Below are 21,760 nucleotides of genomic sequence, written 5' to 3'. Positions count from 1 at the left end.
TCAAGCTGCGCGATGATGACCTTCTTTTTAAAGATAAACATTTTATCTTTGTAGTCATAGTTTATCTTTTTATCGTAGTAACAAAGATGATTAAGTCTTTGGACGGTAGTCACAAAGCTGTTGTTTTACAAACTGAATGTTTTCTTTTCCAAATCATCGCAGAGGAAGAAGAACCTTCATTGCCAAAAAAAAATAAATATTTGAGGGCTTTGCGTCACCGTGACTTTTTAGTATACATTTCTTTTGCTGAGTTAGTATAAAACAGCATGGAGATGTTACAGTTGCTATTTTCCATTGTACATGACACGCATTTATACAGTTGGGTCCAGAACTGGTCTTATACCGACACTGGGATTTAAACCCACAGACCAGAGTCCCTGACTCCACTCCGCCTCTTGAGCTGATGTAGACCTAGATGATGAAGTTCAGCTGTCTGCCGGACAGGAATGCAGAGCTTCACAAGCGCTGTTAGTTGCTGCTCCAATGGGAGGTCCAGCTGGAATGTTCTACCAGATCTCACCACTTCCACTGCTTAACCAAGGCCAGGCCTCTGTCACGTGATCTTTTTGTGTCCGGCCATGGCTCAGAGCAGCCTGCTTGTCAGCTCTCTGCCTGTTTGCTTAACCCCCGCTTCAAAACATGTGAATCACCTCTCTGTGAAAATTGCTAATGTTGGACTGTGGCATTTTTCACAAATCGCGTGTTTGTCCCAGTGTGCTGCCTCTGGTATTACTGTTAATCCTCACGCACGAGAGGTTGTATCCCTTCAACTCGGTCAGACCAGTTCGGTAAGAATTTGACACACCCCTCCTTTGAAACATGCGTTTTCGGTCACATGAAAGTGTGTTCCTTATCTGAAGAGAGGAGTAAAGTCATTCAGAAAAAGGGTTAGAAGAAAAGGGCTTTATAACGTGGTTTCCTCAGCATAGAAAGACAAGGAAGACTTTTTTTTTTTAGTGAGAGAGACGAAGGGATAGCTGTATCTTGACATGTCTCCATCTTGTTTTTGCTGCAAAATACGACTAGGAAGAGAGCTATTGTTGTTGGTGAGTTTTAAGAATTTGATTTAGTCTAAGAGTAGTTAGCTGTTACTGCGGTTTTCGCAGCTTTAATAAAAGATGCTCGTTTCGCAGATTTTTGTCAGGCCGGCGAGGAGAGAGCAGGCAGCTTTATGTGTGGTATGGTAAACACTTCAGCGCTCGGTGCAGGCCTGCTCGGCCAGCCTAATCCAGGCCCAGCGCGGTCAGGCCCACGCAGGGCCCGGTCGATCCCCTGACAGGGGTGAGGAGGCTAATCTCCCCGAGAGGGGCAGGTGTTGGCAAGCAGTTTGACTCCGGGCTGCCCTTGCCGTGGGAAAATGGGAAGGCAATCTGAGCGACTGCGGGGCTTCGCTCTGACCCCCACACTCGCTCGTCCAGCTCGGATAAAATCGTTTGAAAACTGGGCTCTCCTCTTCCTCCGCTGTTGGGGAAGTAGCTGGTTGCAAGGGCTTGTAGAAGACATCGTGAGTGACGTTTTCAGATGTTTAGACATTAAATGTTATGGTTGTTGAAAGGCGCTGGAGCAGGCTGGATTCCCTTCAAACTTGTGATATTAAATTATGTCCACTGTGAACTTGTAGCGTCTCTGTTTTCTGGTTTTTGGTCCAACCTGAGAAGTCAATTACTCTCATTTTCACGATTAGGCATACCTAGCCATAAATAAGCATTTTTTAAACCTAATTAATGAATGAGTAAAAAATGCACTTCATAAAAGTAAAGTTACCTTTTAAACACCTTCAAGCCTGGTCAGAGGTTATCGCAATTATGGTGTTAATGAAATAACTAGACCAGCTCTGTAACGGAGAGCTCAGGTGGACTAGAAACCAGAGAGCACTGAGACTTTCAGAAGCAGAGTTTGACACCCCTGAATTAATGGCAGCTGCAGTTACCCCATACAGATCAGTGGTTCACCACTTGCGTCCTTGGAAACCATAGGGGTTCCTGGTTTTTGCTCCAGCTGAATTCTTGATCTGGTTGACTTGATTGATTTGATAGACGTTTTATATCTCAAGTATATTTTGATTTGCTTTCAGCTCCCCCCCAAAAATCAAATTTGTAACTAGTTTCATCCCTGTACCGGTTTCTGAGTTTCGTAACTTCTTTTATGCAACTGGTTGTCATTCACACCCGTGTCGGCTCATCGTCGACTGGTCTCCTGTGGAGTGTCAACTGGAAGTCAGGGCTAGCAAGTTGAAAAGAGGATGTGTGAAGTTCTGTCTGCTGAACTTGTCGGACTCTATGCCCTTAAATGGGACAAACCCAAGCGTGAACTAAAGTCTGGGCAGGAAAGCAGCTCAAGGCATCCCGTAGTGCCTTAGATTTAGAGCTCAGTTTAGATGATAACCAGCAGACACAGTGGTCCTGCAGGACCTGGGTCAGGAAACACTGATCTACTGTAGGTATTATCCAGTTGGGTAAGTTAAGAGTGGCAGTGAACGTTCTTCAGACGTTTCCAATCTTGATGTCTTAGTTTGAATGGTCTCTCAATGGAGATCTTGGGCAAGCAGCAGAGCTAGAGATTGTGCTGTTGGATGGTTCAAATGAATGGAAGCTTACAGAAACTAGACCGTCCCAGACCTATGTGTGAGGAAACAGCAGTTCTTCGAAACACTGCAGATATATACGCTTTCTGTGTTAACGTTAGCATTTCTGTTGAATGAGTCAAGGTGTTTCTAGAAGAACTTCAATCAAGCTTTTCAATTGACAGAAAAAAATATTCTAGAATGCTTTGTTTCTTGATTCTTGAAAAGTGCTCATAAAACTGTTGACGTTTTGCGGTATAATGAGTCTTTCAGATAATCACTGAAGAGTGTTAAAAACCTAATGGTCTTTGAAATATGAAGGAAATTTATTTGATAGATAAAGAGATTTAACTTAATGCATTATTCCTTTGTCGCTTAATGCAGAATCTGTATGTCATGTTTCGAGTGAAATTGAAAAATCCCCATAATTCATCATAAAAAGGTTATAAATCAGAAAAGAGCTAGTTTGATCATTATTAGTTAATTGCTCCCAGGATCTCATCCACGTGTTTCTTGAAAGAAACCACAGAACCACTTCAACGTCATGGACGGGTAATTTGTTCCACCCTTCCACATCCCTTGGTGTAAAGAGGTGCTTCCTGTTTTATCTGTTGTATTTCGTGTGTGTTCTGCAGCTTCCAGGCCCGATTTTCCTCTGTCCTCCCTTGTGTTTGCGGTGCTTTAAACAGGACTGTTGGGTGAAAGGACAGTCAGCCCTCAACGTTGGGTCAGGGGGTTAAGTTAAGACATCAGCAGGTGAGGCTCAAGTGAGAGAATTTAGGAAGAACTTCCATCTTGCCTCGAGGCTTCAGACAGACAGTTGTAAGGCTTTGTCTGAGCTCTCAGGAGTTTAAGGTGTTGTTTCTCTTTTTTCTGTATTTAGATTCTCAGTGCCGTACGTCACTGTGCCTGCAGTGATTCACACGAGGCAGAGAAAGAGGAGTGCACTCAGGGTGGATAAAACCCGTCTAATGAATTGGCAGTTATTGGTCAGGGCAGAATAACCTTCCCCTTCTCACTGCAAAATTGAGCTTGTATCAATCTGAAATGCACAGACACGCAGAGCTGAAGAAATAGTGCATTCACATATTGCCTGTGATTTACTGCACATTAGGTTGTAATTTAAGGTCATCCATTACACTGTCTGAAAGCAAAGTCGTGTTTATTTTTCTGCCCAAAGAGCTCAAGTAAGAAACTTGAAATACTTGCCCCAGGTTTTCACGATGAATAAACTATTCACATAAGAAGTTACAGCACTGTAAAGATTGCTTTCTGGATACAGTTTTTACAAATTAAAGTGTTATTATTCTTGAAGTCATTTGTAATAGTTTTAATCAAAGTCTTTATGAGGAATTCCATCGTTCCTTTATAATCCCTGTCGCAACTTTATGTAAACATGTCTGCTATGATAATTAGAAATGCTTAATGGTGCAGATGAAAACATGTTTTCAGGTGCCAGCTTTCAGACCAACCTGTATCCAGAAATATGATTCCTATAAGTACGAAGCTATGAATTAATTCATCTTGTGAGGAGGGCCTCGTAGAAAGACCTCTCTGTTTTAGAGCAGAAATGTTTATTCACCCTGCTTTAGGAAGCAGGCTAAAGTAAAAATAGATTTAATTGTTTTCCTGGGCCTGTGTGGCACAGTGTCTGGGCTTGGGGTGTGATTCTGTACTGGGGAGCCCTCTGTGTGGAGTCTGCATGCTCTCAGCATGTTCACATGGGGTTTGCCCAGGTGATGTGTCTTTGGAAGGTGGGAGGAGACTACGGTGGCTGTGCTAACTGGCATGTCTAAATTGTTCATGAGAGCCCTGTGATGTACTGACAGTGTTGCCAGGGCGTAATCCTGCCTCTGTTACTGCGGTAGGTGCTCAGTTGCCCATGTATGAGCCCATGCTCAGTATGACATGGTTTCGGTGGCCTTCTTAAAAATGAGCACAACCCAAAATCATTTCTTCCCCCAGACTGGAGAAGCAGAAATTGACATGTACAACGTTTGGTATGGTAACCTACTTTTAAAGACCTTTTTTTTCCCCTCCTTCCCAAGGAAAAAATGGGGCAAATTTTACAATAGGTCGGAAGAGGTGGAATAGATTGTCCGAGCTTGACAAAACTGTCTCTGCGCTGGAGCCCATGCGGTGTGATATGTTCGGGACATTGTTCTCTGTCTCTGAGGACACAATGGGGTCTGAGGGTCAGCGGAGGGGTTGTGAGGGGCTGTGGTGGGCGAGGAGCTGCGCCTCCTCAGCTGGGGCGCAGATATCGATTAGCGCTCAGTGCAGGCTGCGTGAAGGAGCCCGCACTGCCACTGGGCCTGACAGTTGCACACTAGATTGACGGAGGAGCAATTTTCTCTGAAAGGTCTGCCTGTGCCGCCGGGTGAGGAAGGAGGTGTGCGCAGCTCAGGGAAGCACCTCTCCTCCGAGGGCTAGGAACTGAAAGAAACCCCTGCGTGCTCCACCCTGCCTGCCTGCCTCCGCTCCCTTTCCAGCTCTCCGGCGCCAGCTCTTACCTGCTGCTTCTCCGGAAGGCTCTTCCCTGTTTTTCCCAGGTTTTTTCCCCCATGCTGTCCGCGGCCGGCGCCTGTCGAGGCCTCCTCTGCGCCGGGCCGCAGTGTGGCGCGTTAGCGTTGTGCACTTGTGCTCACTGTGTCACATATTGATTAGTTGCCATTGTCAGTTTGTCATTTTTTTTTTCTGTTTCATAATTTGTCCTAGAGGGACACCGCTGGCCCCAGTAAGGCTAGGGCTGCAGCCTGCCCTCTCCGCTGTGTCTGTCTCCAACTTGGGGTGGGGGGGGCACAGAGCCTCACAGTAATGGAGCAGCAGCTCCGTTGTTTTCAGGCCAGCCTAAGGAAGGATATTTAAGCTCAGCAGCTTAGAGGGAGTGGACTTTACTTTAAAGCTCCTTATCCTCGGTGGTTGGCCTGTTTTGCAAAGGAAGCTATCTAACGGGGGGAAAAAAAAAGTTGTGGACTGATAATGACCATTTTAGAACAGAAGATCATAAAAAAGGTCAGTGTATAAGGTCTCAAACAAGAGAAACTGTCTTGCCCATTTGGTAGTTAGTAGCTAACTGATCCAACTGTCTCTCCATTTCATGAAAGAGGTTGGGGCTTCAACTACAACAATATAGCTGGCTCCTGCAATCCTTTGTGTAAAGAGTGTCTCCTGTTCTCGGGTCTGAATGCACTTCTACATAGCTTCCCTTGTGACTTGCAGGTCGTGTTTCACTGTCAGAAACAAGAGCAGGCCATCAAGGCCCGTTGGTTAGGTGTGTGTTTTTTACACACCGGACGGAACGAACGGAGTGAAGCCACTTTTGTTTTCTTGGTGAAAGCAGCAAAAATACCACGCACAAAATGCAATATCCTGGTACTGATAATACTGCCGATCATAGCGTGCAAGCAAACTAGGACGGGAGCTGCAGCTTTTCAGATAAGATCTCAATGAGTGTTTAAGGGCATTCATTTCTTTTGGTAATTTTTTTGTGAATCTTCCGGCGTCAGGTTCTGCCCTTTCGGCAACTGAACACCCAAGGAGCGATGCTCCGGCACCTGAGTTTGGAGGCTGTCTGGCCAGTTTTCACAGGGGGCAGCAGCTCCTGCAGAGGGCATTAGCATGGGGAACAGGTTTGGAGAGGGCAGCGCTAGTGTCTGTGTGAACACACTGATGAGGCAGAGAACGGAGAGGACTGCGGGCCAGGTCTCCTGAAGCCACCTCCGCTCTTTTAGTTTTGTAGAGCAAAGATTTTCATTCATTCTCGTACCTTTTCACTAATGTTTAGATCCTGAAAAGTAGAGGGGGCATAACGGCCTAGAGGTTTCTGTGAGTAGATGTGATGGCACCCCTGGAAAACAACTATTAAACTAATAAATTGAAAAACAATATCAACCCAGCAAAAAAATGAATTCCCAACAGAAAATGACTATGGTGTCTGTGCCTAAGTATTGTTTTTTATGGTCCTTTTGTTTGCTGTTTGGCTATCATTTATCCATGACATCGCCTTTGCTCTGTGTTAGTGTTACACTGAAGCCAGCCACATTGACAGTTCTCCAGTCCCTTTACGGTACCTGCATGACTTTTGCAGGAGAACACATGACAGTTTTAAACTGGATATGGGAACACTTTCCCCGTGGGCAAATTGCCCATCTGACCTATTTCACATCACGTGGGCACATTTCACATTTTAAAAAGGAGAGTTTGTTCTCAGTTGACTTACCTGCTGGAATAAAAAAGGTGGTGCTTTTTATAAGAGTGCGTCCAGAGGAATTGAGCAGGCCGGATTGTGCTGATCAGATGAGACACAAGCAAGTGCGCCTGGCTGAGACAGCTTTTATGGTGCCTTCGTGTATTTTCACATGTACATATTCTCACTATGACACCGGAAGAACACCTGAAGGACACCTGAAGAAGGCTCCACGGCCGAAACGTTGTGTTCTCTTTCTTCTTTTTTTCAGCATGGAATAAACCTATTACTTGTTCCTTTGCAGCCTACGCATGCTGACGCAGCTCCCCACCTGAACATATTCTCACTGCTGGCAATACTTAATATTGCATTTCACTTTACATTCCAAGAAAACCTTTGAAGGAATTAGATCCTGGGTTTGAACCCGAACACAGCAGCAGATCTATTATGTGTGCATTCTGGGGGGGGAAGGGTTAAAAAGAGTACGTTTTCTGAAATTCCGCCCTTTTCTTTTGTTTTTGATATGTGCACTTTGCTCCTCTGTAGTTTGACCCCCCCCTTCCACAACCCCAACCCCAAATACCCTCCTGAAATTCACACCCCGAGCCCATTAGCATGTGTGCAGGGCTGCCCGTCTTTAGTGTGAGCCGTGACACCAATCAGCAGAGATGGTCGGCTCTTTGTCATGCTAACCGAGGTTGGGCTCCGTTTCTTATGCGAATGCCTCTGCTCTCAAGTCCAAGTTAAGTTGGGCCTCGAAAGGCTCCCAGCCCTAGGGCTGGTGTTCGTGGAGCTCCTCGCTGGGGGTCACAGTGGAGATACCCTGCCCATTGCCCAGGTCTTCATGCTTAACGGGTTCATTTCACATTCAAATCGAACAATCAGGCTTCCTAGCATCGGGGGTTATTTATGACTAGGGCAGGGGTTAGTAGGTCAGGGTGGTAGCTTCAAAAGCAAAAAGAATGAGGGGTTTGGGGGGAAGGTGCTAAATTGCTATAAAATAAGGACAACAAATTTCAGCTGAACGGAGATGATTTTGATGCCGAAAGTTAGCCGTTGTGAGAATTGCAGTACGTGCAAGAAGAGGGGCTCTCTTTCGACACGGGCCCGGCTCCGTTCCCAGCTGCCGGTTTTAAAAGCCACCTCCAGACCATGCCCTGGGAAACGGATTTGTTCTTAATGATCCACTGCGTCACAGCTCTACAGTTCTGCAGCCTGGCGCGTGGCGGGCCTTCATATCTGTCACCCCGGCTCCCACTTCGTGTTGCAAGATGCCTGCGACAGCCGCCGAGTTCTGGGGTTTCTGTGTCGACCACAGTACCTTTCCCACAGGTTTTATGGTCTCCAGTGTGGAAACATGGAGTAATGTGGTCACTTGTTCAATGCAAGATCCTTTGGAATAAAACAAGTCCACTGCTGAGTTACTTCAATAGTTTGTTTCCTACCTGTGTTTAAAAAAGCGTGTTGCGAGTCTGTGTTAATTGGTGGTTTAAGGGTGATCTATGAAGGTGATGCTCAAGCATCGGGATTATTGGTACAATACAGGGCTTTGTATGACCAAATCCCGAGCAGCATGTACATGTACAAACGCAGTGTGTGTTCTGTGACGAGCTCAGTGGATACGTTGTAAGAGAGACGCTCTTTAATAGCTTCACAGGTTTGTTTGCGGAATCCACATGTTGACCGATTTCACAGAAGCCTCAGACCCATGGGATGTTTTAATTAGCCTCTAATCACCCCGCAGGGCGATTGTATTTTGCCCTGATAACTTGGGTAAACAATTGGACAAGTCATTGAAATGGGGCTGCAGATCGGAAGGACGCGGCCGGTCGGCGTTCTCTCAGGCTGCTGCGGTCTTGGTTTGCGAGCCGTGTGCTGTCTGTCCCAGCCGCGCGCTGCCCCAGGGGCTGCAGTAATGGCACAGACTGCAGTCCATTAGCCCTCTCTGAGCGCTCCCTGTGTCCCTGCCCTCTCTCCACTCCTTGCTCACCACCACTGCCTGGCCGCGCAGACAGTTCGCATGATTTATGTTTCAGCCAACTGTATTTGCTTTCCTAAAGAAACCAGAGTGTTCTTCTGGGGGGAAAAAAACTGCTGAATAACATAATCCTCGTTAACTAGGGAATTTTAAGCTAAAAAATAACATATAGCCATGAGTTAGAACTGTTAACATTTTCCTGTTTTAAGGCGATTTGTTTCAAGAACAAACAGCAGTTTTTCTTCCTCCCCTGCTGTAACATCTGCCTGTTTTCTGCTTGTGCTTGAACCAGTATAGTCTCCTGCCACAGCCTGCCTCCCAGGAGCACACCCAGCTTGGTTCCAGTGTGGCAGACAGATACCTTACAGATTTTATCCACGGCATTTATGAAATGTGGCAAGTACATAGTTTTATAGGGACTAATACAATTGAATATAACACTTTTAATTTTCTCATTTTAGGCCCTAAATGTCAGTTCTATGTCCAACTCAACCTCAGCGCTTGCAGATCAGGAAGATTGTGTGCGGACAGGATCCGCAGCTGGGTGTAACTGGAACAGAGGCATGCTTGACTCCTTTGCTTGCACATCACTTATTCTTTATACCTTGATGAACACTCAGTTAACCAGAAGCAGCTACCTCTCGCACAAGTCACTGCAGGTAAAGAACAGCCGCCCAGAGAGAGAAGTGTTCTGTATCATATATGGGTTGTTTTTCTTCCTATATAGGCTATAAATGTCTGTTATTTTCCGAGGATGACTAGAGTTTGTTCAAGAACACTATGATGGTAGAGTCGATCAGTTCCTCTCAGTTTAGCAATACCCTCCTGGGGTTTCCAGAACCTCTGTTTGATGGGAAAAGTAAATGCTTTGTGAGCTGTATTTTTAAGAATCTCTTTGATTTAATTTTTCTAAAGACTTTCTTCCCCCCCTCCATGCACACACACACACACACTTTCTGGCAGAACTGCAACCGGCGAAGACGTTTTTCCCGTTTGTGTTTCGGTTGTTTTGCGAATGGCCTGACAGGAGCGGAAACAGACGCGGAGAGGTGTGAATATTGACGGCAGCCGCCCACCCCCGAGGGCCGCATGTGTGAAATCGGGCCGTCCCTCCAGGCCGCTGCACACTCCTGCGATCTGCGCTGGAATGTCCGCTGTTTCAAGGTGCTGCCCAGGCCAAAGCATCGGCCGTCTAGGAGGAACACGGATTTTTTTGCACAACTCTTTTCTCATTCAGACCTGCATGTTTTCGAGGTTTGTGCCCCCGTTTTGTCGAGTGTCTCGTTTACAGAGGTCATGCGGTTCTGGGAGAGACTGATGTGAAGATGTGTGGAATCTGATCCAGGCTGGGGAGCTGCTCCAGTGAGAGAGGAGATGACCGAGCCATCTGTGCAGGTAGAGTGCATCTCCTCAGGCCCAGGGCATTACTGCTACTCTGGTACATTAAGAGACAGACTCTGCCGCTTGGGTGACCTGCCCTTAACGGAGCGGACAGCAGATTAACGCCAAGCTGCGCGGATCACGTTTATCTTCCCCTGTGTCAAAGGGGGGGAGGTTGTAGGGGTCAGCTGGGGGGATGGGGGGGGTGGGGGGTGCCCCTTATTTCTCTCTCTCTGCTTCACCTTTTGTTTGGACCGCCCTGCTGAGAATTCCTCCGTATCTCCGCGCGCCGTGGTTTAACACCTGCTCTTCTCATCTGACCTCTGACCTCCGCCGGCGCTGCGAACCATTGCACGCCTCCAAGAATGCAACAGAGGACAGAAACGGAAACCGGCCTTCAGAGCCGTGGGAAGAGAAATGTGAAAGGTGTGTGTGTGTAGTGGGGGGGGGATTCTAAAGTATGAAGGAGTCTGTCGCTCATTTGTGCTACTTCCCTTCTCGGAAGGATAACCTCGGATGAGGAGACGCACTTTTCACCAGCGGCGAAGGGGCTGGTGTGTCGAGGTACGAGAAGGACAAGTTTCTGCACGGATGTGATCATCAGAGACAGAAAAGAGTCTTCAGCATCTCTGCACCCTAGCTGATTGCTCAATTGACTCCGTTCTTCCACTGCACTGGCGGCAGGGGAATCTGCAGAGCATATCTCTTATCAGCTAAAGTCCTGCGGACTGCCTGTCCGTGAGCTGCCCGAGGGTCTCGGTCTCATCTCCCGCTGGGGTCGGACACCCCTTTCCCCAGACTGGGTCGCCACTGGACCCGGGACAGAAGACAAAAAGGCAAAAGTGGGGGTGGGGTGGGGGGGCGGGGGAGAAGAAGCCTGAAGCGCAGTGAGAGAATGAGTCCCGTGTTTGAAAAAATAAGACGTAAAATAGGTACTGCTATACAAAAAAAGAAAAGAAACGGAAAAACATCACTACCAAAATTACACGAAATAGCCTTAATTCTGTCATTAACTGGCTGAAAGCTGAGGCTCATTTCATTCAGTTAGTGCTTCATATTCAGCAGCTCTGAATAAACCAGGGAAGCCCGCTGTGAAAATGGTGTCGTAATCAGAAGCTGCCAATTCTGTGTGATCAGCCCAGCTCCTGCTGCCCCACCCCCTCTCTGCTCCGTAAGGGGATCCTAATGAGGCATCCGAGAAGAGAAGGGGGGTGTGATGGAGGGAGGAGAGTGTGTGTATCGGGGGTTGGGGGTGGAGGGGATTGGGGGGGTGGCACATACTTTTTTTTTTTGTTCCCACATTTGATTATTCAGGTTGGCTGAACTAAATTCTAAACCCATAAAAAGTCTAATCCCCTCTAGGGGCATTTGCATACATTTCAGGTCCCTTTTCAAAGAGCGAGAGGGAGGGAGGTGGGGGTCTCCACCTCCACGCTGCTCAAGACTATGAGATGACACCGTGGTGTGAAATATAGGCCTGCAAACTGGGACTTTGGAACTCAACCCACCCCCCCCCCGAAAAAAAAACCCTCCCGTCTCCCTCTTTTCCACCTCAACGCATCAGAATCCAAATCTGACACAATGTCCTCCAATAGAAAGTGACTGTAATGCCTCATTCTCATCCACTTGCATACAGATCGCTATGGGCCTTATTCATTTGCTTGTTCCTGCACTTGGTCTTACCTGCAGAGACTTTTCCAAGTGCCCCGACTCTGCACGGGTGTGGCAGGCTGTAGAGCCTGACACTCACACGGTACCACACTCAACATAGTGCACCACAACATCATGGAAGAGCAGGTTTATAGACAGATCTTTTAACACCAATCCCCGTGTAAACTCACTGCTTAAAAGTGCAGAGAAGGATGTTGATGTACACACCTGTCACAGACAGGAAGCAATCCTGTTTTATCTTAACTGGCGTAATCCTGTCATGATCTAAGGGTATTAGTGAGGGCATGCATGTGTTGATTGTAAACTGTGATGGGCTCAGTTTGTAGTGCACAGGCCTGTATTTTATTTAAATACAGTGTGAAAATAAGGAATGGCTCTGTGTGTGTACTTGATTGTGTTTGTTTAAATTGGGTGTAGAAGTGTGTGTTTACCTTAGTTTGGTGCCAACCCACCCGATCTTTGAGAAATATTGTGTATTTGCACAGCAATTCTAGCTTAGGTGTGATTTCAGCTCAGAGAATGAGCCGATAGATCCCCAGACGTAATCTGCTTTCACTGTTTGTGTTCTGCCAGTTGATGGTGATTCAGTAGCTGTGTGCTTAACTCAGTTTGTGTTATCACCCTCCAAGCAGTGTGGTTCAAGTTTTTTTTAAATTATCCACCTGACAAACAACAAAAGGTTTTGTCCAGGGATGTCAGTGTGCTGCCTAGTGCTTGACTCTACAGGTGCATTTTGTAATGAGTGGGTGAGAGAATAAGTTGTTGTGCTCTAGCTGTGTTGTAATCAGGTGAAGTACTCTTAAAAATATATATATGTTATAGTCAAGGCCTAAGAGTTGTATTAGGCCCACACAAGGAACACCTTGGTAGCTGAGATTCCATTCCAGACTAAATAAGGTAACAAAGAAATACTGTTAACTACCTCTTCATACGTACTTACCCACAGAGAGTTATATAAATTGTTCTGTTTCCAATGGCTGCATAGTTTAGTTTGTCCAATTTTATTTGAAATCTGAAATATTATTAAGCGATCTTGTCAGATCACTCTGATGTTCCTCAAGCCCTTTTTTGTGCGCAGGAAAAAAAAAACTGACTGCTCATAGAAATCTTTAGAAATTATATTTGGATGCAAAAAATAATTTGCTCTAAAGTCAAGCCATTATTCTTTTCCATTTTTATTATTTTAGCATCGTTTGCAGGTTTTAAAACATCGCTGTGAGGGGAAGATTTTCAGCAGTTTTCAAGGGTGGTGAAGAATAAGGACCTCATATCCGAAGGGCCTGTGTCTTTAGAGTATGAAAGTGTAGATAGCAGCAAAGAAGTGTCATCGCAGAAATTAGTCTGAGTGCCAAAGTCAGCCTAGCAGACCTCGAACAGCAGCAGGGTGAGTGCTGTGTCCAGCCCTGCCTCCCTGTTGTCTAATGCCTGTTATTGTGGACGAAGGCGGACTGGATCCTGGACTGTGTAGACGCTGTCCAGTCACATGGGGGCCTGTCAGCAGCGCTCTCCTGCAGAGTGCAGCGTCAGGCTACAGGGCACTGAGCAGCCATTGTGTGTGATAAGCAAAGCAGAAAGTCCTGGCGACAAAAGGGGGAGGAGCTGGCTCAGCACACACAAAGATGAGGGAGGGGCACGGAGCTCGGGGGGGGGGGTGCGTTCTGCTGGGGGCTAAATAGACCCACTCACCCCCAAAACACCCCCAGCCCCCACCCCACTGTCCCTCCGCCCTGGCCTCCTCTCCTCCCTGCTCTCCCTGGGCTCCTCCAATCACAGCCGCCCGCCCAGGGCACTGAAGGAGCATCTGAAACCGGGCGACCGAAAGGAAGAGTTTGAGTTTGTTGTTTTTTAATAAATCAATTCAACTCTTTTACCACCTTTTAATCTTTTTTTTTACCCCCCAACAAGAAAACAGCCTGTAATCCCTGTAAGAGTAGTTTGTGTACAGAGATCAGACAAAGATCACGCAAAGATGCGTGTGATCACAGGAACGCATGCAGCATGTTGTCCGAGGGGACGAGCCTTTCTGATACAGGTATATCTGTGATGCCAAAGATTCAGTACACCATGCCAGTGCTCGCTTTTGTGCCCAAATCTGATTTCTGTTAAGGAGTCATTTCTCCCTTCTGAAGTACATGGAATAATGGCTTCAGAACCTTTCATATGCTCTTCTTTATGTGCCTTTTTACTGCAACATATTATTATTATTATTATTATTAAAAGACTGAAAGCAGTGAGAGGCTGGAGGCCAGCCTTCTGCTGTTAGCTATGCTGGCTGAACCCTGCCCAGCCATAATGTGCATCACTGTCCAGTACATGAATTCTACTGCCGCGCTCTGTGTCAGATAGTTGCTACTGAGCCAGCAGGGCATTGGGGTATGAAAAGTAAACACAATGATGCCCCAAAGCCCTGAAGTACCCCAGTAGCCACCCTATGGACTCCCAGGCCACAGCTTATATGAAAGAACCTCTGTTCTTGTCCGAAGTGGTTCCTAAGAGATGCACATTTCAAAGTCCATATTAATTCTTCAGTGTAAATCATCGACTCAGAAACCTGCATGTGATCTCTCTTTCTCCTTCACTTTGGAAACAAACGACATGCATTAGTGGGTTTCCCTGTTCTCTATGCATCTCTCTTCAGTCTTCTCCAATTGCTAGCTGTTGCACATTCAGACCATTGCAATGACGCCAGACTCTTCCTCCAAATCCAAAACTATAAACACTGACCCTTTCTGTGACACTGGCCTTTAGTTCCCATCAAAACCCCAAACCATCGGTGCCTCTTCTTCAGCTGTTGTAACTGTTTTCAAACTTTGTTCATCATCTTACAAGGTAATGCCTGTTCAGCTTTGTTTGCTCAGTGTGCTGCGCTGTGTGCTGTACTGAACAGGTAATGCTGCTGCATTATTACCTGCTGTAGAAATAGCCATTGACACCGTCTCTTTTTCCTGTTTTCCCTTTGATCTCCTTGTGTGCTGGGCTTGGTTCCTCGCGGAGGTGTTCTGGGAAACCTAATCCAAGCTCCCTGTCGCAGTGCTCTGGGAGGGGCAGCTGAGGAGACAGCAGTGGCCTCCTGAGGTAGCTAATCTGCTCAGGAAGGGAAGAGAAGAAGCAGTCTGCTTCCCTCCAGCCCCAAATCGCCCCCCAGCACACCCCCCCCTCCCTGCTCCCCTCCCCTGACAAAAGATCAAACCCGATGCACTTCTCTCCCCCTGGGGCACAATTTGTGGAGGACTGCAGCAATCAGGAAATAGATTATGGCTGCTTTTCCCCTCCACCTGTCCTGCGGTGAGGTGGCAGAGAGAAGCTGTTTGCTCGTTACTTCTTCATTTGTGTAATTAAATAAGCTGTGACCAATCCGACAGGGCCCATTTTCCTGCTCCGGCAGGACTACTGTGTTAAGCTGTTCCCCATAGGCGTGTAATCACTGCGCCAGGCAGCCCAGGTGGAAGCTGAAGCTGAACCTGCTGGCCCGCATGAAAGAGTGTGTGTGCAGAGGAGGGCCCGCTGCACTTTCAGTGTGCGCGCGCGTTTGCACACGTGCGAGGGTTCGGATTCGCGTGCACCTGTACTGTGCGCTGGAGGTGTGTGCGTGTGTGAGGTTCCCTGTTCCTGGAACAAGTTCCTTCTTGAGTGTCTTGCCCTGTGTTTGGCAGTGTTTCTGCACCTCATGGTCTGGAAGAAGGACTGCTGTTTAATTTGAGGGCTGAGGTTCTTACCAAAGAACCATGAAGCCTACCACCGTGTACAGAAATGTGGTCAAGGTTCCTTTCCAGTTCTCTGCCTCTGTGTAGGGTATGATCTCTGCTTTCCCCTCTCTGACTTCACGTGTCATGGGCCATGCTTGCTGTGTTGTGCCAAAGTGGAAGTGGGAGTGTTTTTCACCCAGTCTTAGTGCAAGATTTCTTCTTACCAAAGGCAGTTTCTTATTAAATAACAACCCAAAAAGCGGAGCGCTTGAACAGCAAAGCCCCAGGCGAGTTTCAATAAAGCATGAAAAGGGGGGAATATAGTTTAATTGAGAGGTCTCTGATTAAAACAAAGCATCTGTAGTCCCTCTCACAGCAGAAAGTTGGTCCTGCACTTCGATTCTGATGGCCACCTGGACAAAAAGCGTGATGGCGGCGCTAGCCACAGGCCGAGACTCATTGAGGCCGCTGCTCAGCTCCTGGACTCCCCGCGTGCCCCTGCCAGGAAAGGCAGGCTCTGTCGCTCCGCTGGGCTCGGCCGGGAGACGGCCATTGTCCGGACTCCAGTGGAATCCCGATGACATCACCGTTTAGAATCGCGTCTCCAGTAGCGGCAGCGCAGTCAGCTCCGGGTTGGTCAACTGCAGGAAGCAAGCCCCTGGCTGCCATAGGCGTTTAAGAGTGTTGACACAATTGTCCTGTGAAGCATTGTGCACTGTTTTTGGCAGCTGTTGAGACCTTACATTTCAAATAGTCCTCTGCAGGATCAGCAATACCAGCTCTGAATGAGAACTAAAAGGCAAACCCACCTGCTTGGGTATTGCTCCATGGAGCACAGCAGAGCTGTCCAGGCCGAAAGACTAGGATGGCAACTTTAATGGGATGACGTGTTTCAGAAAGAGGTGAGCCTCGAGGCCAGAGTGTCTCCTCCGTCCTGCGGCTCGTACCCCAAACTGGGAAGAGTGCGACGAGGTGCCGATTCAGGAGAAACAGGGGTGTTGCTTAGGAACAGGAGCAAACGGGAATATGGAATCAAACAATGAGAATGACACATGAGCAGGGTGAGCTCGTAGGATTTTGTTACCTCCAGACTCTACCTTTAACGTGAACTTTTGGCCCCGTGTTTGCTCTGCTCCTCCTGCCCCCCCCCGCGCTCTAGTCAGTTGTTCACCTGGGCTGCTGTCAGCCCACACGGCCTCTCCTGCTCAGCGCAGTCTGAAGCCCCACTCTGACGTCGCTCCAACCACAGACCTTCACAGCAGATTTGTCATTCGGCTTCCAGAACAAAAGCAGCCTCTCTGCTATTTTAAGCTGCTGGTTTCTTTTTTTTTTCCCACAGCCTGTGTGTGCGCTGTGTAACCCAGGCCTTTCCTGCCCTCCTCTTTTCACTCCTTAAACATAACCCGCACTTCAACCCCATATGTGTTTGTTTTCCTCGGGCCCTTTGTCCCACTGGCCCCTGTACCATTACACTGCCTGACCAGGCAGGGTTCGAACGCAGCTTGCTAATTGCTTCCTCTCCCTCTTTTCTCTTCCCGCTACACAATACCCCAGCAGAGACGGCCCGCGCTGGGCGAACCGGACTTTCAGGTCCCCCCCTGCCCTAGTGCGGGTCTGTCCTGGCTCACCTGCGCAAACACAGCCTGCGCACACCCCCGCTGCTGCTCGGGCTCCCAGGCTCCCTGTGGGCTTTGGTTACAGGGCGGGGTGGAATACCACACAGCTGAGCAAACCCAGCAGCCCGCCGCCAACCCCTCCCGCTCACCTGCACTCTCAGCTTCTGCTTTCTGCCCTTTTTTTTCTGCTCTTCTGACAGCTCCACTCCTCCCCCTGCACTCGCCCGGGTCCGCACGTCTCCCGGGGACAGCGGGGGGCGCTGTCCACGACCGCAAACCTCGAACCAGGGTGAGGAAGGAAAGCTGAGCCCTTGCTATCCAGTTTACTTTGGAAGCGGTGTGTTGGGTCGGTTTGGGCCGATTTCCTGCCAACAGACCGGGCAGAGCAGAGCGAAGGTGGCCTGGCAGTTTCCACGCACCAGAAAGAGTGCAGCCCCAGGCCCACTGCTGTAGAAAAGACTCTCCCACTGGCTTTAAAGGACAAGAGCTGTTATCAGCAGTGGGAACACTTTGAGGTGGCACGGAGAGGCAGCCACACCTCCTGAAATATGTCTGCCACCCCAAAATTTCTCCTCCTCCCAGCCAAAGAGCAAGAGACGTCATAGCTGAAGGTGAGAGTGTAGCCCCACAGCAGGTTGGTCAATAAAGATGCAGCCCCCCTCCCCACCCTCTGGGAAGAACTGAGGTTGGAGAGGAGATGCACGATGGAGGACTGAGGGTGATTTCCTGTGCGGGCAGTGCCGGACGCCCCACCGCCCCCCTCGCTCTCTGAAGCAGATTGGAAGGCAGCCGAGCAGCGGGCTGTGTTTTGGCGGCACAGTGAGAGTGACCGTTGTCCGTCAGTGTTGCTGTCAGCAGTGGATTAATTGAGTTTACCAGCCCAGGGAGGCTCCCCAGAGGAGGGCTCTAGCGTCTGCTGAGGTGACAGGCAGTCCCAAGCCGGGGAGAGAGCCCACGCGCTCCACAGAAACTCCCCGCAGCTGAGCCCTGTGCGCGCTGCTGGACGCGTGCAGGGTACATAACTAAAAACTCCCACAGGGGTGAAGACAGCCTCACAGACGTTTCCTTCCAAAGTAACTGAAAAGCATCAGAAGTCTTTTCAAAACACGACGTTTGCACGGTATTTTTATTATTTCTCATGGTATTATCATGCTTAAACCATGTATCTTTGTTTTGCCATAACGTATTATACTCTATGATTTACTACGCTTTCATGACGAATCCATCGTATGGAGTTATTCACTCTGCTTTTACTGAGGTCTACCACAGTAGACTTATCAGGGGTAAAAACTCCTACAGGAAGTGCTCTCCCACACTCTCCACACAAACACTGCAACAGCACTCGCTCTGAGACAAAAGCACCCTCGTGGTTTAATGGACAAAGAAGCTAACAGACACACGCAGAACAACTCAGGCAAACACACACACACACGCACGCACGCACACACACACCCAGGAGGGCTGCTGGGAGTCAGCCGTTTCCTCACTCTGTGAGCAGCAGGTCCTGACCTGACCAGCGTGCCATCCCTGCTGCCAAACAGCCCTTCTCCTCCCTGCCCACCAGGCACAGATTCTGTCTCTCTCTCTCTCACACACACACACACCATCACCTCTCACTCCTCCTGCCCAGATGTCAGACTCACTCAGGGGCTTTTTAATCCTGCGCTTCCATTGACATGCAGAAGTACACTCGGAATCTTCCACTCTCTTTCTCACGGAGCAAGTCAGAGCCCCAGTCCTGGGCATCACCACAACAGACACCACATCTCCCTCTTTTCCCAGGTAGCCCTGCGTCCTCCGGGGGGCTGTTGTGGATTCAGTCTGCCCAGCTGGGCAGTTTTATTTCCAGACGCCACACACCCCCTTCTGCTCACAGTCTCCACTCCCACTAGTGTCCTAGTTTCCCCACTGGTGCTGAGGCGGGCCGTTGAGCTGCTCCTGCAGTTACATAAACACGCTGATTGGTCTTATCAGATGTAAACAAGTAGGAAGCCTAAATTTAAGAGCAATTTGTATCTGTAGCTTTCAGGATTCTAAACATTGTTTAAAGATCTGTTTGATGGGTAAAAAATAGACTCTGATTATTCTAAACCCTTTATATCTTTAAATGCACTATAGGAGATATTTGGAGATCAACTTTTAGATATAATGCTTTATACATTACATACCTATTTGCAGATAATTCACTTGATGTGCAAACTTGATTCATCAGAATAATTAAAAATACCAATATAGTAATACTGCACACTCCGAAACACTTGTCTCTGCCTGTAGTGATCCACAACCATGAGGTCCACAACCATGAGGCTGTTTGCAAGGCAAAGAAATTCTTTCATGTAGTGAGCAGGCAGCATAATTGCATGTTACATACCTGAGCCGGGCGTAATCTGGACAGTAAGAGAGGGACTCAATCTGATCTTGGTGCAAATTGCAAAAGGAATCCCCCAATAATTTAGTTCCATTGTTACCGCACATCTGCTGCTTTCGAAATAGCTCCCTGGAAGTGAAGATATACCAGCTGTATTTTTAGAGAGCAGCGAAGAGGGGGCATGGAGTATTTATAGATATTTATTTTTTTTTAAAAAAGTTAGCATTGAGAGGCCTAATTCTTCTCCAAAGCATTCATAAAATTAGGCTCTTCCATCCCAATTTACACTAGTTCCATCCAAATTTATCATTAGTTATAGTCTTTGCTTGGTACCATAGAACAATGGTCATCAATGTTTCTAGCACAGTGACACATCAATGTTGCCACTGGGATTCACTGAATTTACGAATCCATCGACCTTGTGAGTCAAAGGACACTTGTTTTAAATAGCCAATTAGGCAGCGCTTGTTTTAAATACTGTTCCAGGACTAAGTGACACACACAAAAAAAAATTTCAGTCTGTGAGCAGCAGGGGTGTGGCGGGAGATTTCAACCAGCAACATCCAACACCTCTCAGGTGTCTTTAAAATGTGTAGGAGTTCACTCCCTTCAAATCGACGTTTTTGAATTTGCCAGGGATGAGGAGGCTGTCAGCTGTGAAGCCAGCCTGCCTGTGGAGCCGGTGTTGTTAACGATGCGCTGCCTCGCTGCGCGTCCTCCGAGGGGGTCGAGACACGGCGCCGGCCGGCCCTGTTACTTTCCCTGCCGTGCCTGTAGGGCGGCCAGGGCAGATGCGCTTCTCCCAGCTGGCCTGTAGACTCAGCCCACGTCTGTAATTATCAGGGGATCCGACAGCTTTCCCTCTTGGTTTCGTGTCAAGGAGGGGGTTCGATGCCTGCTAACAAATCTTCCCCTTTGCGTGCCGTCTGTGCTTGCTTTGTGAGAGTCCCGCTCGGTTTTAGTCTAGATCACAACATGGAAGGTCGAAGGACCGGGTGGGTGAAGTCATACTAATCAAGTCTGACTTCTTTTGCGGGTAACTAATTACTCTCTTATCGGACTGAAGCAAATGAGAAGCGAGAATTTAAGAACTAATGTATTAAAATGTGATGGTATTTTTTATGACACCGTCTTTAACTGCAAGATAACTATAACCCCCAGCTAAGCATTTATCCACGTCAATCATCCGTTTTAAAGGGCCTGTTTACAATTTGACAAAAACGCTGGGATTTCAGATCCTTATCGCTTCACAGATCAGTCAAATGCCAGAAACGTTCGTGAGCTGTGAGCTAAAACTGCTCTTTGGCTCCAACGTGTGGCCATAAACAGTACCGCGTACACTTTATGGCGCAGTTTAATTATTGTTTGGACTTCCGAATTCCAGGACCAGTCCTTGATCTGTTGTTCCTTAACGAACTCTTGTTAGATTAATCTTTTTAAAAATAATATTAAGCGAGAGAATGAAGTCCACCAAATGCCCATTTTTAGTCCATATGAACATAAATGAATTGTTTACACTTCTGTAACTCGGCGCGTTAAAACTCTGTGTCTTGACAGTGCTCTTGCTGACGTACTCGTGGGATATTTTCAGTAATTTCAAATGCATCGCCCGATATACTTCTTCAGGAAACCCCACAAGGATAATATATTTATATATATTGTTATCTGCCTGTTTGAAGTTCTCTCGCTCGAGGGCGAGTTCAGAGCGGAAGGCCGCCTCCACGCGGCGGGGTCGGCTCTCAGCTGGCGGGGCGGAATGACGTCTTACATACAGTAGGCAGCTGATATCAGCTTGCCATTGAGAAGGCAAGGAAAGGAAGAGTTGCTTCTATTGTTCAAACGGAAATTTAAAGAGAGGTTGGCCGCAGCCTTTGCACGGCCCTTAAATCGCGCATTGTTCCCCTGACGACAGAGTTCATTGATAACTGGATAATTGGGCGTAAGCGATAGTGCTGCCGGTGGCACAGTCGCGGAGCGCGGAGCTAGGCTTACTGTTTGTCAAGGCAAGGCCAGGCACACCCGAGTTCAACACCTTCGCTGACTGGAACACGAGCTGCCCTCGCTCGCACAGCGCCTAAACATCTAGGGTAGATCTTGACATGGGAGGGACACTGTTGTCGTGCTTGGTACGGTGTAGGCGGAAGAGATCAGGCACCTGTATCATTCATATGATGGGCTGGAGCATTCATATGATGGGCTCCGGGTCCCGGTCCTGGTGGCCCACACCCCAGTTGGGTTTTCCTCCAGCCGAGGTCTCAGTTACACAATCAAACCCTTCACTGACTCCATGAGAATAAGATTAATTCGAA

The 21,760-nt window shown here is 48.0% G+C and overlaps 1 long non-coding RNA gene across 2 annotated transcripts in view; it reads left to right on the top strand.

Moving 5' to 3' along the window:
* LOC107077877 (uncharacterized) overlaps positions 1 to 12,152 on the top strand; it is a 36,014-nt gene extending 23,862 nt beyond the window's left edge. Inside the window, exons 2-5 of one of the 2 annotated variants that reach the window (XR_011190292.1) lie at positions 9,192 to 9,389; positions 9,758 to 10,125; positions 10,475 to 10,536; positions 10,616 to 12,152. This is a non-coding gene — a long non-coding RNA (uncharacterized lncRNA). Of the gene's footprint in view, positions 1 to 9,191; positions 10,126 to 10,474; positions 10,537 to 10,615 lie in introns of both variants that reach the window. The other variant, XR_011190291.1, reaches the window with a different exon arrangement.
* Positions 12,153 to 21,760: the final 9,608 nt, after the last annotated feature.

This window comes from Lepisosteus oculatus, chromosome 8 (genome assembly GCF_040954835.1).
Source record: "Lepisosteus oculatus isolate fLepOcu1 chromosome 8, fLepOcu1.hap2, whole genome shotgun sequence".
NCBI classification, from domain to species: domain Eukaryota; kingdom Metazoa; phylum Chordata; class Actinopteri; order Semionotiformes; family Lepisosteidae; genus Lepisosteus; species Lepisosteus oculatus.
The sequence above is the reverse complement of the archived record's forward strand: the minus strand, read 5'-3'. Positions and strand labels throughout refer to the sequence as shown.